This window comes from Glycine soja, chromosome 14 (genome assembly GCF_004193775.1).
Source record: "Glycine soja cultivar W05 chromosome 14, ASM419377v2, whole genome shotgun sequence".
In the NCBI taxonomy this organism is placed as follows: domain Eukaryota; kingdom Viridiplantae; phylum Streptophyta; class Magnoliopsida; order Fabales; family Fabaceae; genus Glycine; species Glycine soja.
Window position 1 is genome coordinate 36,768,946 of NC_041015.1, and position 14,378 is coordinate 36,783,323.

Here is a 14,378-nt window from a genome sequence, read left to right on the forward strand (position 1 = left end):
ATACGCTATAATAAATTTAATGATATATATAAGTAGTTGAAAATAAATATTTAACAATAATTTTTTTTCTAAAATCAAATTTTTAATATTTTTTTAAAAATATTTTTTTAATTTAAATCGGGTATGGGTCAGGATCGGGGATACCCGATATCCGTCGGGTACGGGGATGGGATAATAATTTTAAACCCGTCGTGTATCAGATACGGTACGGAAACATGTTTGAAAGTCGGAGTCAGAAACTAGGGAGACAATACTCATCCCCGCCCGCCCCAATACCATGTCTAACCTCGGCATTTGAGAGATTATGTTTAAGGGTAGTTTGCGCACCAATTCTACTATTTTCGTAATGCTCCACTATGCTATAATCATTAGGAAATAATTCTGTTCTGTTAGCACTGTTAGTAGTGCTTTGCATTTTGGCAATTTTGTTATAGTGCTCTATTAGTGCACAGGTGATTCTGTTATTGGCCCTTGTCCGCTAGCAAGCACTAATAGCAAGCACTAATAGCTATAAATATCTAAGATGTATGGAAAAGAAAAGGAAATGATATAAGTTATTTCCCTTCTTTATCTCAAGTTCTTACTATGTCTCTTATTCTGCAATTCTTCATCAATCCTTGTTCATAACAGCAGCACTTTTTATACGGCAACTATCATTTTATAAAAAAAAAAAAGAAATAAAAAAATGCGGCAACTACCATTTAATGTTCCGGATAAAGCTGACTTTGACTATGGGCTATTGTTTTATGTTTGACCCCTTTAGATTAGAGGCAACAACTGTTCATGCAATAATTTTCAGTGTCCATCCATCGGTTGGTGGTATTATTTAAGTTTCACAGCATAGATTGTTTGGGTATTGATTCCAAACGTACGTTAGGCGGCATGAAAATTGAGGTTGTACAGAACTTAATTTGTGTTAGGTTATTTTAGTCTTTAGAGAGGTTAAAAAAATTAACAATTATATTGACTTTCCATTTTTTAGAAGAATATTGACTTTCTTTAATATTATATTAGTATTAACTATACTTATTTTTTCCTTGAAAATTATACTAAATTCTTTTGCAAATTTATGATTTTATTTTTTTAAAAAATACTGTGTGTTTGTCTATACAGAAAAATAAGAGTACTATGCATAATTTTTTAAAATACAGGAATAATATATCACTACTACAAAAAGAAAAAAATAATGATAAATTTTTTTTAAAATAATTAAAGGAAAAAAAATTAGTAGCGTTTATAAAAAAAACTAACATAAATTGTTTGAAAACCTTCATTAATAGTAGTAATTTCGACGACTCAATTTTTTTAATACTTTTCTTTTTACAGCAAATAACTTATTGTATTTTTTTTTCCAAATAAGAGCATCAATGCAAGATGATATGAGATTAAAAATATAGCCAACATAAAATCGTGACGTCTTTATTAAAAAATGGATGACATGATTTGTTTGTCTCTGAATGAAACTAATCATATAATTTTGAGAATTGTTGAGAATGATTCTACATTAAGACAAAAATAGAGCCGAATTCAGTGTGAAAGACCGAGCCACAATGAAGTACATCAAATTTGCAGCCTAGCTCAATCACAACACTGTTGATTCCAAGTTCCATAAGCCATTTTGCTGCTTCAAGTAATCCCATAGCTTCCGTCTCTTGATGTGGTGGATGCCCGAAAACAAAAAAGTTTTAGCTTTGACAAATTCTCTACGATCATCGCGGATGCAAATACCAATGCCAACTTTTTCAATCCTTTTAAATATATAAACTCACCCACAAATGAATATAATTTTCTTACATAATTAAATTTAACTATTTAAATAAATTTATATAAGGTATTATATTTTTCATAATATTTTTAAATATTAACTTTTAATTTGTTCAATCCTTAAAATATCATAAACTCACCCACTAATGAAGTATAATTTTCTTACCTAATTAACCAATGGACTAATATTATAAAATAATTATAGTATATTTTTTAGTATTATTAATAGACTTATTTTATCTGATCAAATTAAATAGATTTATAAAACTATTAAATGATATGCACTTAAATTAATATATGTCAATGACCTATTAAAGGATAATAATAATATTTTATGTTAACACACTATAAAAAAAAATGTATATATTCAAAATACCAAACCTCAAAATAATTTTTTTTCTTTCCATTGAAGAGTTACAATTTCCCATTAATGAATAAAGAGACTTTAAGTTGACAAAAAAATTATCAAAAATTCTTCTTAAAAAACACTTAAATTAGAAATACATAAGGAATTCAAATATGTATTTTAATTTTTAATGATTAAAAATATTATAAATTCTACAACTTTTGCTGAATTATTCTAAGATATGTACCGGTAATTTTTTTTTTACTTCTGCATAGAAAATAAAAATTTGGAAATAAAGAATAAAATTCCAACAACACTCACACTGTCGCATCAAGAGAAGTAGGTCATAGCATTATTATTACTATCTCAAAAAAAAAATTCTATGATATTGGAATTAATGTTAAGATAAGTCACAAAAAAAGAAGTAGCTTTGTTAAATGTGGAGAATTGAATATTTAATGTATGAAGCGAAGCCCATAAAATTCTTCACGTTTACATTTTAAAAACGATTTCACTGTCCAAACAGGTGACATACAACGAGGACCCTGAGCAAAAATGATCCTTCATGGACCATTGAATGTAAGCCATTAAATATAATATTGCATAAATTAATGATTCAGATAAGATCCAACACTTAGTTAACTGGTAAGATTCACTTTTATAAATTAAAATTAGGCTTTATAAATATATATATATATATATATATATATATATATATATATATATTGTAATTTATTTAAATAGATAAATATTTTTTCCTTTTCTGTGTCATATGTTTCTCTCATTTTCTATTGATTGATTTTTACAAATATTCTAGTATAAAGTATTTGAATTTCAACAATACAAAAAAAAATATATATTATTCAAACTATCTTTTAATATTCATTCATGTTTAGGGATGTATTGGATTGAGATTTTGATGGATTTTAAAATATTTTTTTATATAAAAAAATCTTGATATATTTAATTAAAATTTTTAAATTACATAAATAAGCCTTGTGTTATTCAATTAAGATTATTAAGATTTTTTGAGAAATACAACAAAATTTAATAATTTCGGTTAAGATTTTTTATAACTTTACAAAAGTCCTTTAGTATTAAAAAATATAAAAATTTCAATAAATTTTTTTTAGTATGGATTTTGACATATGACTTTCCTGTATTCTTACTTTTTTTTCTCGTTACTCATAATTCATTTTCTTTTTCTTGAAGGCAATATAAACATTTATGTCCAACACTTCTTAATCTTCAATACCTTCATAATTTTCAATAACCGCATGATCATTTATCACTGACATGTACATGTTGCTTTTGTTTTCTCTTGCTTCTCTGTAACAATTTTTTATTATTAAAATATAGATATAATCATCTACGATGTATTACGAGCACGTAGATATTTTGGCACATGGAATTGAAACTCTACCTTTTTGTATCTACGGATTTTTTATGACACTCCTTGTGGTTTATTCAACTTTTTATTATTAATACATATACAATCATTCTCAACTATACTCAAACGAGGATTTGCTTCAACAATATAAAGGTTTGCAAACTTAGATACATTTTTTAGCCTGCAACTTGTTGAGGGATTTGGTTGATGAAGAATAACATTATTTTTAACATTGGTAGACCCAACAATTTCTAACTCATCACATCTATTAAAACTTCTTTATTGAAGTGGCTATTGTACAAAGTCTTCTATTCCTCATATGGTGCACCTATCATGTAGCGTGTCTTCCTTCATGACTCTGTGGATGTTATTTTTTGTTTTGATAACCAATATTATATTTTGCTTTTCCTTTTGAAAAAAAAAATAATCATTTGTTGTGAAAAAAAAACATGCAATAACAAAAATCTAATTTACTAGCTTCAATTGTAAATTAAATAGGATTTACTCTGTTGAAAAGTTGAATCAAATAGGATAAAAAAAGGGTCATGTAACTCATTTATTTCCCATGGAAAAAAAATTAAGGGTATCAAAGGTTCGTTGGATTTTTATGAGTAAAAGAAGAGTTTGCAAATTATCAATAATTTTTTTTTATAAACTCTTATAATTTTGAATGTTTTCTAAAAATTTAGGAAGTCTATTAAAATCTTTTAAATCCATAAAGTCCCTCCAAATCTTATAAATCCATTAAAATCTATACTACAAAATTCAAATCATAAAAGTCTTTTAAAACAAATCTTAAAAGTCATTACATTTTCACAAAGTCTTATAAAATTCACAGAATTTTTTTATACTAAAAAAGTCTTTTAAAATCCTAGTTCAATACACCTCTTAATTTATACTTCAATATGTTTACTGTTTAACATAAACAAATATAAATTAATTATTAGTGAAAATTTTAGGCAGATAATAAAAGTTGGAGTTTAACAATTTATTTTCAGGTTTCATTATTTTTTAATGATTTAATATAAATATGAATTATGGTACAATTAACATGGAAGCGGATTGTTGATTTTTTTTTTTTAGTAGTGTTTTACAATTACGAATTACCTACAAAACATATGAGAACTTTGAACCACCGTAGAAAAAAGCCAAAACACTTACATGAAATATTTGAAAATACTTTGAGAAAATTGGTGTGATACTATTTTTTTTTTAATGTTATCTTACACACTTTTTGTAATATGATAACCTCTTGTGTTAGTTTTTATTTTAATGAGTTTCAAACTTTCTTTTTATTATGTTAAACTCATTTTTTGTGTGATGAATTTCGTCAAGTTGTGACTCATGAATATATTACCTATTAAATACTTATATTCAATCTTTAATTATAATTTATGAAAATATTAAAATTAGTCATTAAAATTATATAATATGTTAGCAAAATGATTATTTTACATAAATATTAAATGAGAAAAAAAATTATATGTTGACAATGTAAAAAATAATATCGAGTCATCTAATCACAATCTAAATGTTATGTTGTTAACTTCTAAAATAATTATTTTAAAATAATTCAAACGGTGATTTATGATTAAATGAGTATAAAATTATTTTTACACCGTCAATGTATAAACATTAAACTCATATTAAATATATAATAAATTTTTTTTATCATATTGTTTATATTTTTTTGGTGAAATTTATATTGCTATGAAATAAGAAGTGAGTTAAATTTAAAAAAAAAAAAAAAAAAAGCCTATAAGCTAAGCCTATTTGATCTGTAGCTCACAGCGGGTTTGATTAAATTCAAGAAAAAATTAATTTGTAATTAAATTGACCGAGCCCGGCCTAGAAGACAAAAATAAGGTGATGTTATGGGTCAATCCATATCCGTCCAAAATTCACAACTCTACCCAAAGTTCATTCATTTAATTTTAAGATGTAGAGATTAGAGTTTTTGAAGCTTAGCTATTTCTTATGGAATCAATTGCCTTAATTAATATGATCCCCAAATTATTTTAAATTATTCAATTTGATCTTTAAATGTTTAAAAGATTCAATTTAGTCTTTAAATTCTTAAAAATGAATTAATTTGATCTTCAAATTTTTAAAAATAAATTAATTTGGTTTCATATTTCTAAGAACTTAAGTACCAATTAAACTATTTAAAATAATTTAGAATTAAAATTAATTCATTTTTAAAAAATTGATGATCAAATTGAACATTATAAAATTTTGAAAATCAAATTGATTTTTTTAAAAAATTTGACGATCAAATTGAATCTTTTAAAAATTTAGGGATCAAATTGAGTCATTTAAAATAATTTAAGAACCAAATTAATAATTAAGCCAAATAAATTAGGCATTCGCTCACAATAAAGTGATAATACACACAATTCATATGTGTGTCTTTTTGGCAATTGGTTCAGGCACCCTAAGTCAGAATGTTATTTACATTCCAAATTAGTCATTCTTCAACAATATAAAAATTTACATTTCAGTAACATTTTGGAAAGACTAATCCATAATGTAAAATTACATTTCGGATTAGGCTTTGTGGAAGATTAAAAAGGAGCGTGAAACAAATTCAGAGACGAAGGAAGCAATTGCCTGTCTATTTTTTATATACATAGATACTGAACTGGGTTTACGCCCAACAATAAAGGCATGCTTCATGAGTTTAGTTTGATGGATCAAGATGAAAAAGTCATGAACATGACTGCAGGTGCCTTTCACTAGTTGGATCACTTGCTTTGAATCTACCTCCACCACCAGCCTCCTTCCTAATGTACAGACAATGGGCCAATTGTGAGTCATGAAGTAAACCTCCAAAATTCTGATACAGAGAAATGTTAAGAAGAAAGTCTCTAATACACTCTTATATATGGTCAACTCTTTATTGGTGGAAATCTATTAAAAATCAATAATTTTGTGGATCATATATCCTATTTAATGATTTTTTCTCTTAATTTTATAATTTTTAATAAATTTTAACCAATAAAAATATATATTCATAGAAATGTATTAGAGTGTCACGTTAGCACTCATTTTCTGTTTTATCACTATGCAAATGACATATTATTAGATAGATTGAGATTATTAAGTAGTCATATATTATCAATCAATTTTTATGACATTTTAAAAATTTAAATTTATAAAAAAAACAATTAATAACTCTTAATTATGACATAAATATTATTAAACAACATAATAATCTTTAACCATCTAATATTTTCTCGGGACAAACACTAAGGTTAGACACAAAACTCTAATCTCTTCATAATAGACCCACCACAGGCAGAATAACCGTATGGACTCCGCACTAAACCATCAACATTATGCTTCAAAAACCATGAGGGGAAATGCCCAACTAACAAGAGAATCCATACTAAAATTGTACGGGTGTTGCTAGGTGCACCCAAAAGTATTGCTGGTGCACCCAACAACTTCCCATTATTCCAATATTGATCTCCCATAAAATTTGATGGAAGAACTTCTTCCGTAACCTTATACGAAAAAAGATCTTCCGTAAGATTTTTTGTACATTTTTACAGAAGAAGTTCATTCGTACAAACTTTACGGAAGAAGTTATTCCATACAAACAAACAACGTTTACGGAAACATTATACGTACGAAAGAAGTGCTTCCGTAAGTATGATTTTGGCAGAGCTTCCTCCGTAATGGAAACATTATACGTACGGAAGAAGTGCTTCCATAAGTATGATTTTGGCATTATGGATGAAGTTCTTCCATATGTATCCTACGGAAGAATTTCTTCCGTATTTTCAAATTTATGAGGAAAAGCTTCTTTCATAACAACCTTAACGAAGAAACTTCATCCACAACAAAAGAACAATATACGAAAGACCCAATACCTCGTTCGAGTCAAAACCAGTGCAGCACCTTCCAAGTACACAACAACACTAACCCTCTAACAGTTTCAAAAAACCACACTTTAACATAGCAACGGGACCACACCGAAAAAATGACTCTCAAACAATAAGCTAGTAGGGACACAAGAAAAATATGCAAAAAAACAAAGTTGAAAACGTAAGGGAGGAAGGACCACAACTTTCCTTTTAAAGAAAATAACCACAGGGGCAAAATGGGGATATTAAAAAATTGTTGGGTGCACCTAGCAACACTAAATTGCTGGTTGCACCACCATTATTGTTATTATTACATTATTTTGGACACCTCAATTTTGTTAATTATTTGTTTCATTATCAATTGCTGAAAATAAAATGTAATTATGACTAGAACTAAAAAGCACCAAAATAAAAAAAAAATAGGATCTGGACCCTTAAAATTATGACCAAGTACCCATGTTTGGCATTTTTTTTAAAATTATGAGCGAGTCGAGTAACACATTTGAGGGCCCTATTTCTCATGTTTACACGTCAAGGAACTCAAAAAAAAAATATTGTGAACCGGTTCCATTGAATCGGACCTGAAAAAAAAAGCACCAAAATAAAAAAAAAAAGGATCCGGACCCTCGAATGTCTTAGGCGGTCATAATTTGAAGGGTCCAGATCCTTTTTTTTTTGTGCTTGTTTTTCTGGTCCTATTCGATGGAACCGGTTCACGATATTATTTTTTTTGTGTTCCCTGACGTGAAAACATGAGAAATAGGGTCCCTCGAATGTCTTGCGCGATTCACACATTATTTTAAAATAATGCCGAACATGGGTACTTGGGCATAATTTGAAGGGTTCGAATCCTATTTTTTTTTTTATTTTTTTGCTTGTTTTTCAGGTCCTATTCGATGGAACCGGTTCACGATATTATTTTTTTTTAGTTCCTTGGCGTGCAAACATGAGAAATAGGGTCTCTCGAATATCTTGCACGACTCGCACATTATTTTAAAATAACACCGAACATGGGTATTTGGGCATACTTTCAAGGGTCTAGATCCTACTTTTTTTGAATTGTGGTTGTTTTTCAGGTCCTATTTGATGGAACCGGTTCACGATATTATTTTTTTTTGCGTTCCTTGACGTGCAAACATGAGAAATAGGGTCCCTCGAATGTCTTGCGCGACTCGCACATTATTTTAAAATAACGCCGAACATGGGTACTTGGGCATACTTTCAAGGGTCCAGATCCTACTTTTTTTTTATTTTTGTGCTTTTTTTTCAGATTCTATTTGATGGAACCGGTTCACGATATTATTTTTTTTTAGTTCCTTAACGTGCAAACATAAGAAATAGGGTCCCTCGAATGTCTTGCACGACTCGCACATTATTTTAAAATAACGCCAAACATGGGTACTTGGGCATACTTTCAAGGGTCCAGATCCTACTTTTTTTGAATTTTGTGCTTGTATTTCAGGTCCTATTCGATGGAACCGGTTCACAATATTATTTTTTTTGCGTTCCTTGACGTGCAAACATGAGAAATAGGGTCCCTCGAATGTCTTGCGTGACTCGCACCTAATTTTAAAAATACACCGAACAGGGGTACTTAGCCATATTTTTTACGGTCCAAATCCTTTTTTTTATTTTGTGCTTTTTAGTTCTAGGCATAATTAGATTTTATTTTCACCAATTGATTATGTAAGTCATAAACACTACACAAAAAATTAAATAATGAAACAAATAATTAACAAAATATGTATTACCAAAATAGTGTAGAAATAACAATAATGTTATGAAACACAAAAATAATACACATCATATCAAAAGCTAATCTATGCGCTGTCTACGTCACGTCCTAAGACTTCCAGCAATGGCCTCTCCCTTAGCGAGCCACAGGCAATCTTCCATGATGTCATGTAACTCAGTTCCTGCAGTCACCATCCTAAGGTTGAGCACACGCTCCAACCTTTCTGCGATTGCTTCGCATCCTTCACAAGAAACCTGTGACAATCATAAAAACACAGTTATAACAAAATATCAAATAAAGAATAAATTAAAAAACACTAAACCAAATTAAAATACCACTGAATGTCTGGGGAGATCATCTGCGACTGCAACCTCCGGCACATGTGGCTCGATCACATTTGGGGCAACTGGCTGTCTCGACTGATCGCGTTCCTGGGTCGGTGTGATGAACCGGTGAGAGATTTGGAAAAACCAGTCCATGTAGTCCACTAATACCTGCCCGGGGATAACACAGATCTCACCTGTCGGTGCTAAATGGTCCCCAAAATGCATCCACCAGTCGTCTATCTCGTCATACGACAATAGAGCAGTTATCAGCGGCAGAGGGATGGTCTGGATGTACCCGAACTGTCGGACCACCCGCTCTGGTCGGATGTTGACCACAACATGACCTCATCTGAGCTGCCCCTAATAGCATGAAATCAGGTCGAAGCCCCTAACTGCCTGGTGGTCACTGTAGGGCAACCAGGAAACATTTGTGATCGTCAGAGCGTCCAAACGTGCCCTGTACGGTGCTCCCTTGATCCCCTTCATGTGTGCCTTCATCATAAGCCACCTCGAGGCACGTGGGGTAGTCTCAGCGTACGCATCATCAGTCACGCACTGATGAACACTGCCAAAATACTCATATATCCAACACTACACAAATAAAGTGAACATAAGATAAAAAAAACCTTTAAAATTCATTTTTCAACTTAAACCAGTTTACGAACTTTAAAATTTACCTGTAATAGCGTCAAGTATCCACCCATTTGTCGTGTGGGGGTCTGCGAAGCTTCAATCAACTGGTCATACATGTGAACCAGGACGGCAACTCCCCATGCATAGCCCCCAGACTGACCCAGGTCTCGAAAAGCCCCCAGATGCACCACATGAACATAGGTTGAACTCTTACTAGCAAAAAGAGTACAACCCACTAGGTGGAGAAGGTAAGCACGTGTCGCTACAATCCAACGTCAGGCCTGGCATCTACTCTCATACATGTCACGGAGCCATGATAGTCGCACATAAGCCCCCATGAGCACGTACGGTCTCAGCTCGAGCCTCCTGGCTAGATACCTCTAAAAGCTCGGTCAACAGCAACACGACCTCGTCCACGACCTGAGGCTCAAACCTGTGTAATGCCCCTGTGATAGGAAGATGGAGGAGACACGCCACATCGTCCAGTGTGATAGTCAACTCTCCCACTGGAAGGTGGAAGGTGTTGGTCTCCCTATGCCACCTCTCCGTAAATGCGGATATCAGTCCAGGATCGCCGATGACCACAGAACATCCGATCAATGGACTTAATCCGGTGCCGGCAACAAGGCCTTCAATCTCAGGCGCTGGACTCCCAATTTTATCAACTTTCCTACCGTGGGAGACCAGCTTCAACTCAGGTCGTTCCTGAGTTGAATAACACAACATAAAAGTTAACATTCATTATCACAAACAAGAGAACAAAAAATAAAAAATAAAGTTACTTGGCCAGTCCAAATATTGTACGCCACATGGTCAACAAACGATGTCAGGACCGATGGGTCACGTGGCCCACCAGGGAATCCCTATCCATGATCAACAGGTGACTCCTCAGCACCATCTGTAGCTACGTCCGCAGCATCTACGTCCTCCTCCACATCATGGACATCCTCGGTCATATCAACAACACCCTCAGTCACCAGATCATCAAGATCCTCAGTCACCTGAGGAGGAACATCCTCAGCGACAGTAACTTGAACTCGTTGCCTATGGGCAGAAGCAGTAGGCCTACGACGCCAGGGAACATCAACATCATGCTCATCCCGAACCGTGCCTCTACCTGTACCACTACCTAAAGCACGTGCTAGACCTCTTGTTCTAACCATGATCTGAAAAATCATGAAGAACAATGTAGTTTTTTTGTCAAATTAAGTATTCATATAATTGGTAAATAAGGTTTCTCAGTACTCATTTGGTTTAAAATTTTCTACCTAATGCAACACAAATAGGTATGTCATGCAATTTTGTGTATGTTGGTTTCAGGAGAAATTGTTCTTAATTTTGCTTTTGAAAATTTAGAGACAAACAACTAAACTATTAAAGAACTAAGGGAGATAGTCATAATAGGCTTCGCCCAATCACTACATTAGACAAGGTAAGGGAGATAGTCAGAGATGATGACAATCAGAGATGAAGTTGATCGATGTCATGCTTGCCTACATCAATGTGATGAAGTTGATCAAAAGTGTAGAGCTTTCATTTGGGGAGATAATGAGAATCAGAGACAAGTTCATACAGTTGCCTGGGAGAATATTTGCAAGCCTAAAGCTTGGGGTGGATTGGGTTTGAAAGCGACTACAAATGTTAAGTCTACCTTAATGATGAAGATGGGGATAGGGATTTTGAATATGAGTGTTAGGGATTTTGTCAGTTAGGATGGACATTGGAATTTGAATCTCATGTTTCAATTTCTTCCCCATGAACTTTGTCATTCCATTTGTTTGAATAAGGCATGACTGATGGTATTTTCACTGTGAGATCTACGTACAATGAGTTGGTTTGTTTGAATAATTCCCATAATATTCCTTTCTTTGACTCTATATGGCATTGGAAGGGTCTGCAAAGGATAAGTCTACTCTCGCAGATTGAGAAGCCTATATGTCATATGGGTTACAAATATGACATTGTTATTTTCAAGGATATAGAAAGCAAGGGTTATATACAAATTTTTGGTATTTTTGGTCTATATGATTATATACAAGGCAAGGGTTGCACTTAAGAAGTGACAGTGTATTTCATATATTCAAACATAGCATGTGAAAAATGTATTTCATGCAAGATATGCACAACCATAGCAATTCAAAAATCAAATTTCAAACAAAAAATTAAAAATTCAGATTTTGTATCACATTCGGAAGAAGGTTCTTCCATAACATAAAAACCCTTCATACGGAAGAACATTTCCGTATGAACATCTCCGTATGTTCATACGGAACAAGGTTCTTCCATAAGAACATACGAAAATGTTCTTCCGTATGAAGAATTTTTGTGTTACGGAACAAAGTTCTTCTGTAATTCCATACGAAACAACCTTCTTCCGTAAGAACATACGTAATAAGGTTGTTCCGTATGAACTTACAAAAGAAGGTTCTTCCGTAACATAAAAATCCTTCATACGGAAGAACATTTCCGTATGTTCTTATGGAACAACCTTCTTCCGTATGAACATAAGGAAGAATGATCTTCCGTACGAAGGATTGCTTCATACGAAAGAACGTTCTTTCGTATGCGAATAACCTCTTCGTCTCCTACCTTTCTCTCTCCCACGCTTTCTCAGACCAAACCACGCTTTCTCAGACCAAAAACCCATAAGTCTTCTACCCTAAAACCACCCTAAACTACATTATACTAGCAGATAAAAGGTGAGGGGAGATACAAAGCACTAACCTTGAGCAAACACAACAAATGCACCAAAAAGCTTCACCAACGAGCGAAAATGGCAGAAGGAAGAAGATGTTGGGTGCGCAGGAGAAGAAAAGCGAACTCGGAAGAAAAGAAGAAAAGAAGAAAAGAAATGAAGGCGAAAGAATATCAAACGTCCAAAAAAGCTTTTTTTAATATATTTGACTATAAGGGTAATATGGCCAATTCATATAATTGCTAGGTGCACCAACAATACTGCTCGGTGCACCTAGCAACACCCAAATTGTACCCTTGGAGGCCACTAGAAGTAACAATCAACAATGTATCTACATGCCATTTTAGTAGATTAATATTAAAAAAATAGATTTAAATACATTTTTTTATCTTTGTAATTTATTATTTATTATTTTTCATTGTTATAAAATTATTTTTTTAGTTTTTAATCCTTAAAGTACATAACACTTTCAACAACTATAAAGAATACTTCTTCACGGGACGATCATCATTTGCAGAATCAGTAGGAGCTTTTCCAGCTTCCAAGTGCATACGTGCATCGGTGCATGATTGGTAAGAAGCCTTTGGTTTGGAGGACTTCCCAACGCCACACACCATAATTAGCAGAGAAACATTCACGTTCTCCTGCTATAAGGGAACATTATTATTACTACAAGCATGTTGATCTAGAGGTCCCAAACTAGGAATAAAACTATAAAAGGGTTCCTTCCAAAACCCAATATAGTGCCCACAACCAACCGTGAAATACGATCAATTACGTTCCTCCAAACCTTCACAACTCCTTTCCTTCAATCTTGAGTAGAGACCCAGATAAGATACCTTCCCTGCAAGCTTTCTCAATCCCTACAGACTTCAATAAGCATGATTGAAGTTTGCCTGACGTAATTAGCCAAAGTAAGTCTTCTTGCAATAGATTAGCTATTCATCTTCCAACTAACAAGCTTTTTCTTAGCTTTTTAAAACCAAATGAGCATAAGACCTTCTATATTTCCTTCTGTAGATAATTGGTCCCTAGATAGCTACCAAAATCATTAATCACTGGTTCAGACTAGAACTGATCTCTCATTAGTCAAGACAACATATGTGATTTTCGAGAAAAAAAAAATCAAGGATTTCTCATTGTTAATCTGCTTGCCAAAGGCAACACAATACTGATCAAAAACCATGAAAAAAGTTTGTGCTTGATGAGTGGAATTAAGCTTACCCCAACAGCACCAAGTCATTGGCAAAGAAAATATGAGAAACCAAAGGGCCACCTTAGTCTAGAGAGATGCGATTCCATTCACCTCTAGCGCTATAGCATACCATATGCTCAGTACATAACACGGAGAGATAAAGGTTCCTCTTGGTGTAAATCTATTTCTGAAACCGTAAGAGACACTGAAGAATTACAATATGTCACGAAGGCCATTTTATTTTATCATATGGTTCAGCTATTGGTGTGATGACCTTAAGAATGTGAGGATACTGACAACATCCACCTTGGGAATTAAGGTAATAATTGTTGGGTTCACATCCTAAGTATCATCCGGGCATTCGAACCAAAATTTGGAAGGGTGGAGCAGATACCATTGACTCATGTAACCAGTCAAGACTTGGG

The 14,378-nt window shown here is 32.7% G+C and overlaps 1 long non-coding RNA gene across 1 annotated transcript; it reads right to left on the reverse strand.

The window, feature by feature from the left end:
* Positions 1-9,180: 9,180 nt before the first annotated feature.
* Positions 9,181-11,475, reverse strand: LOC114383149. Its single transcript, XR_003660411.1, has 3 exons — positions 10,108-11,475; positions 9,440-10,021; positions 9,181-9,358 (listed from the first exon to the last, which is right to left on the reverse strand). It is a non-coding gene; the product is annotated as an uncharacterized LOC114383149 (long non-coding RNA).
* Between the last annotated feature and the right edge of the window lie 2,903 nt (positions 11,476-14,378).